The following is a 6000-nucleotide window of genomic DNA, read 5'->3' as shown; positions in this document are numbered from 1 at the left end:
TACCAAATTTTCTGGCCCAAAATATTAGTATCATTTCTGGTTGCTCTTGAAAATAGGAAAATATGTAGAGATAGCCATATAGAGAAAACAATTTTCTTTTCAGAATTAATTAGAAAAGATAGAATAAACAAAGACAATACATGATTAAATATGATTTCATTAGTTGGGAAAAATTCATTCTAGTTTTGATTTGTACTGGGTGATGGGCGCTTAGCAATTAGCAAGAAGACTCAGGTCAAGTTTTTCTGACTTTTTTTTTTTATTCTGTTTAATTTTTTTCTATTTATTTATTTATTTATTTATTTATATTATACTTTAAGTTCTAGGGTACATGTGCATAACGTGCAGGTTTGTTACATATGTATACTTGTGCCATGTTGGTGTGCTGCACCCATCAACTCGTCAGCACCCATCAATTCATCATTTATATCATGTATAACTCCCCAATGCAATCCCTCTCCCCTCCCCCACCCCATGATAGGCCCCAGTGTGTGATGTTCCCCTTCCCGAGTCCAAGTGATCTCATTGTTCAGTTCCCAACTATGAGTGAGAACATGCGGCGTTTGGTTTTCTGTTCTTGTGATAGTTTGCTAAGAATGATGGTTTCCAGCTGCATCCATGTCCCTACAAAGGACGCAAACTCATCCTTTTTATGGCTGCATAGTATTCCATGGTGTATATGTGCCACATTTTCTTAATCCAGTCTGTCACAGATGGACATTTGGGTGATTCCAAGTCTTTGCTATTGTGAATAGTGCCACAATAAACATACATGTGCATGTGTCTTTGTAGTAGAATAATTTATAATCCTTTGGGTATATACCCAGTAGTGGGATGGCTGGGTCATATGGTACATCTAGTTCTAGATCCTTGAGGAATTGCCATACTGTTTTCCATAATGGTTGAACTAGTTTGCAATCCCACCAACAGTGTAAAAGTGTTCCTATTTCTCCACATCCTCTCCAGCACCTGTTGTTTCCTGATTTTTTAATGATTGCGGTTCTAACTGGTGTGAGATGGTATCTCATTGTGGTTTTGATTTGCATTTCTCTGATGGCGAGTGATGATGAGCATTTTTTCATGTGTCTGTTGGCTGTATGAATGTCTTCTTTTGAGAAATGTCTCTTCATATGCTTTGCCCACTTTTTGAAGGGATTGTTTTTTCTTGTAAATTTGTTTGAGTTCTTTGTAGGTTCTGGATATTAGCCCTTTGTCAGATGAGAAGATTGCAAAAACTTTCTCCCATTCTGTAGGTTGCCTGTTCACTCTGATGGTAGTATCTTTTGCTGTGCAGAAGCTCTTTAGTTTAAAGAGATCCCATTTGCCAATTTTGGCTTTTGCTGCCGTTGCTTTTGGTGTTTTAGACATGAAGTCCTTGCCCTTGCCTATGTCCTGAATGGTACTACCTAGGTTTTCTTCGAGGGTTTTTATGGTATTAGGTCTAACATTTAAGTCTCTAATTGATCTTGAATTAATCTTCGTATAAGGAGTAAGGAAAGGATCCAGTTTGAGCTTTCTACTTATGGCTAGCCAATTTTCCCAGCACCATTTATTAAATAGGGAATCCTTTCCCCATTTCTTGTTTCTCTCAGGTTTGTAAAAGATCAGATGGCTGTAGATGTGTGGTATTATTTCTGAGGACTCTGTTCTGTTCCATTGTTCTGTATCTCTGTTTTGGTACCAGTACCATGCTGTTTTGGTTACTGTAGCCTTGTAGTATAGTTTGAAGTCAGGTAGCGTGATGCCTCCAGCTTTGTCCTTTTGGCTTAGGATTGTCTTGGCAATGTGGGCTGTTTTTGGTTCCATATGAACTTTAAAGCAGTTTTTTCCAATTCTGTGAAGAAAGTCATTGGTAGCTTGCTGGGGATGGCATTGAATCTATAAATAACCTTGGGCAGTATGGCCATTTTCACGATACTGATTCTTCCTATCCATGAGCATGGTATGTTCTTCCATTTGTTTGTGTCCTCTTTGATTTCACTGAGCAGTGGTTTGTAGTTCTCCTTGAAGAGGTCCTTGACATCCCTTGTAAGTTGGATTCCTAGGTATTTGATTCTCTTTGAAGCAATTGTGAATGGAAGTTCATTCATGATTTGGTTCTGTTTGTCTGTTACTGGTGTATAAGAATGCTTGTGATTTTTGCACATTAATTTTGTATCCTGAGACTTTGCTGAAGTTGCTTATCAGCTTAAGGAGATTTTGGGCTGAGACAATGGGGTTTTCTAAATAAACAATCATGTCATCTGTAAACAGGGATAATTTGACTTCTTCTTTTCCTAACTGGATACCCTTGATTTCTTTCTCTTGCCTGATTGCCCTAGCCAGAAGTTCCAACACTATGTTGAATAGGAGTGGTGAGAGAGGGCATCCCTGTCTTGTGCCAGTTTTCAAAGGGAATGTTTCAGTTTTTGCCCATTCAGTATGATGTTGGCTGTGGTTTGTCATAAATAGCTCTTATTATTTTGAGGTACGTTCCATCAATACCGAATTTATTGAGCGTTTTTAGCATGAAGGGCTGTTGAATTTTGTCAAAAGCCTTTTCTGCATCTATTGAGATAATCATGTGGTTCTTGTCTTTGGTTCTGTTTATATGCTGGATTACGTTTATTGATTTGCGAATGTTGAACCAGCCTTGCATCCCAGGGATGAAGCCCACTTGATCATGGTGGATAAGCTTTTTGATGTGCTGCTGAATGCGGTTTGCCAGTATTTTATTGAGGATTTTTGCATCGACATTCATCAGGGGTATTGGTCTAAAATTCTCTTTTTTTGTTGTGTCTCTGCCAGGCTTTGGTATCAGGATGATGTTGGCTTCATAAAATGAGTTAGGGAGGATTCCCTCTTTTTCTATTGATTGGAATAGTTTCAGAAGGAATGGTACCAGCTCCTCCTTGTACCTCTGGTAGAATTCATCTGTGAATCCATCTGGTCCTGGACTTTTTTTGGTTGGTAGGCTATTAATTATTGCCTCATTATGTAATGGCCTTCTTTGTCTCTTTTGATCTTTGATGGTTTAAGTCTATTTTATCAGAGACTAGGATTGCCACCCCTGCTTTTTTTTGTTCTCCATTTGCTTGGTAGATCTTCCTCCATCCCTTTATTTTGAGCCTATGTATGTCTCTGCATGTGAGATGGGTCTCCTGAATACAGCAGACTGATGGGTCTTGACTCTTTATCCAGTTTGCCAGTCTGTGTCTTTTAATTGGACCATTTAGTCCATTTACACTTAAGGTTAATATTGTTATGTGTAAACTTGATCCTGCCATAATGATATTAACTGGTTATTTTGCTCGTTAGTTGATGCAGTTTCTTCCTAGCCTCGATGGTCTTTACATTTTGGCATGTTTTTGCAATGGCTGGTACCCCTTGTTCCTTTCCATGTTTAGGGCTTCCTTCAGAGTCTCTTGTAAGGCAGGCCTGGTGGTGACAAAATCTCTAAGCATTTGCTTATCTGTAAAGGATTTTATTTCTCCTTCACTTATGAAACTCATTTTGGCTGGATGTGAAATTCTGGGTTTAAAATTCTTTTCTTCAAGAATGTTGAATATTGGCCCCCACTCTCTTCTGGCTTGTAGAGTTTCTGCCGAGAGATCTGCTGTTAGTCTGATGGGCTTCCCTTTGTGTGTAACCCGACCTTTCTCTCTGGTTGCCCTTAAGATTTTTTCCTTCATTTCAACTTTGGTGAATCTGGCAATTATGTGTCTTGGAGTTCCTCTTCTGGAGGAGTATCTTTGTGGCGTTCTCTGTATTTCCTGAATTTGAATGTTGGCCTGCCCTACTAGGTTGGGGAAGTTCTCCTGGATGATATCCTGAAGAGTGTTTTCCAACTTGGTGCCATTTTGCCCCTCACTTTCAGGCACCCCAATCAGACGTAGATTTGGTCTTTTTACATAATCCCATACTTCTTGCCGGCTTTGTTCATTTCTTTTTCTTCTTTTTTCTTTTGGTTTCTCTTCTCACTTCATTTCATTCATTTGATCCTCAATCGCTGATACTCTTTCTTCCAGTTGATCGAGTCAGTTACTGAAGCTTGTGCATTTGTCACGTATTTCTCATGTCATGGTTTTCATCTCTGTCATTTCTTTTATGACCTTCTCTGCATTAATTATTCTAGCTATCAATTCTTCCACTCTTTTTTCAAGATTTTTAGTTTCTTTGCGCTGGGTACGTAATTCCTCCTTTAGCTCTGAGAGGTTTGATGGACTGAAGCCTTCTTCTCTCATCTCGTCAAAGTCATTCTCTGACCAGCTTTGATCCATTGCTGGCGATGGGCTGCGCTCCTTTGCAGGGGGAGATGTGCTCTTATTTTTTGAATTTCCAGCTTTTCTGCCCTGCTTTTTCTCCATCTTTGTGGTTTTATCTGCCTCTGGTCTTTGGTGATGGTGATGTACTGATGGGGTGTTGGTATAGGTGTCCTTCCTGTTTGATAGTTTTCCTTCTGACAGTCAGGACCCTCAGCTATAGGTCTGTTGGAGATTGCTTGAGGTCCACTCCAGACCCTGTTTGCCTGGGTATCAGCAGCAGAGGTTGCAGAAGATAGAATATTGCTGAACAGCAAGTGTACCTGTCTGATTGTTACTTTGGAAGCTTCCTCTCAGGGGTGTACTCCACCCTGTGAGGTGTGGGGTGTCAGACTGCCCCTAGTGGGGGATGTCTCCCAGTTAGGCTACTCAGGGGTCAGGGACCCACTTGAGCAGGCAGTCTGTCCATTCTCAGATCTCAACCTCCGTGTTGGGAGATCCACTGCTCTCTTCAAAGCTGTCAGACAGAGTCGTTCACGTCTGCACAGGCCTCTGCTGCTTCCCCTGCTTTTTTTAGCTGTGCCCTGTCCCCAGAGGTGGAGTCTACAGAGACAGGCAGGTTTCCTTGAGCTGCTGTGAGCCCCACCCAGTTCAAGCTTCCCAGCGGCTTTATTTACCTACTTAAGCCTCAGCAATGGCGGGCGCCCCTCCCCCAGCCTCGCTGCTGCCTTGCGGTTAGATCGCCGCAGACTGCTGTGTTAGCAATGAGGGAGGCTCCGTGGGCGTGGGACCCTCCCGGCCAGGTGTGGGATATATTCTCCTGGTGTGCCCGTTTGCTTAAAGCGCAGTATTGGGGTGGGAGTTACCCAATTTTCCAGGTGTTGTGTGTCTCAGTTCGCCTGGCTAGGAAAAGGGATCCCCTTCCCCCTTGCGCATCCCAGGTGAGGCGATGCCTCGCCCTGCTTCAGCTCTCACTGGTCGGGCTGCAGCAGCTGACCAGCACTGATTGTTCGGCACTACCTAGTGAGATGACCCCAGTACCTCAGTTGAAAATGCAGAAATCACCGGTCTTCTGTGTCGCTCGTGCTGGGAGTTGGAGACTGGAGCTGTTCCTATTCCGACTTTTTGTAATTAGAAAATTAAAATTGTACTTCAATGAAATTTGCTCTTGGTAGGAATCTTTGGAGGGATTTCTTTTTTTTTTTTTTTTCTGCAGAAGTCCTTTATGGCATGGTTGTAGTCCCCTCCTTGCCACCCAGCAATTAAATTCTAGGCAACATGCTGTGTCCTTTAGAAGTTTCTGTATTTCTGATATTAAATGGAAACTTCTAAGGATAAATATATTTTTCTCCTTAAAAAAAAAAAAAAACCTAAATGTTTAAGATCCTAGTGTCTGAAAAAAAAAGCATGGCTGTAGTTTAATCTTGTTTCACTTAAATAAGAAAAATAATAAATTGACCTTATTTGGGGCCAAGAAATGCAATCTCTTTGAGGCTATTTTAAGAAGATGATTGCTTTGAAATAGACAAGAGGTTTGATTGAGATAATTTGTTTCTGTTTTAAAATGTTTTTTTTCAGACATGGATGAATGAAGACTTTTTAGTTATTCTATCTGTTTCAACATGGACACTAACATTATATTTTCCATATTTTTTGTGCTGAGCATACTTTTTTTTTTCCTGATTTTTCATAATTTTCTTACATCATCACTGGGAAAACTAATGGTTTGGGTATCACACAATTACACTAGAATCTGATA

This window comes from Trachypithecus francoisi, unplaced genomic scaffold (genome assembly GCF_009764315.1).
Source record: "Trachypithecus francoisi isolate TF-2019V2 unplaced genomic scaffold, Tfra_2.0 Lachesis_group2, whole genome shotgun sequence".
NCBI classification, from domain to species: domain Eukaryota; kingdom Metazoa; phylum Chordata; class Mammalia; order Primates; family Cercopithecidae; genus Trachypithecus; species Trachypithecus francoisi.
The sequence above is the reverse complement of the archived record's forward strand: the minus strand, read 5'-3'. Positions refer to the sequence as shown.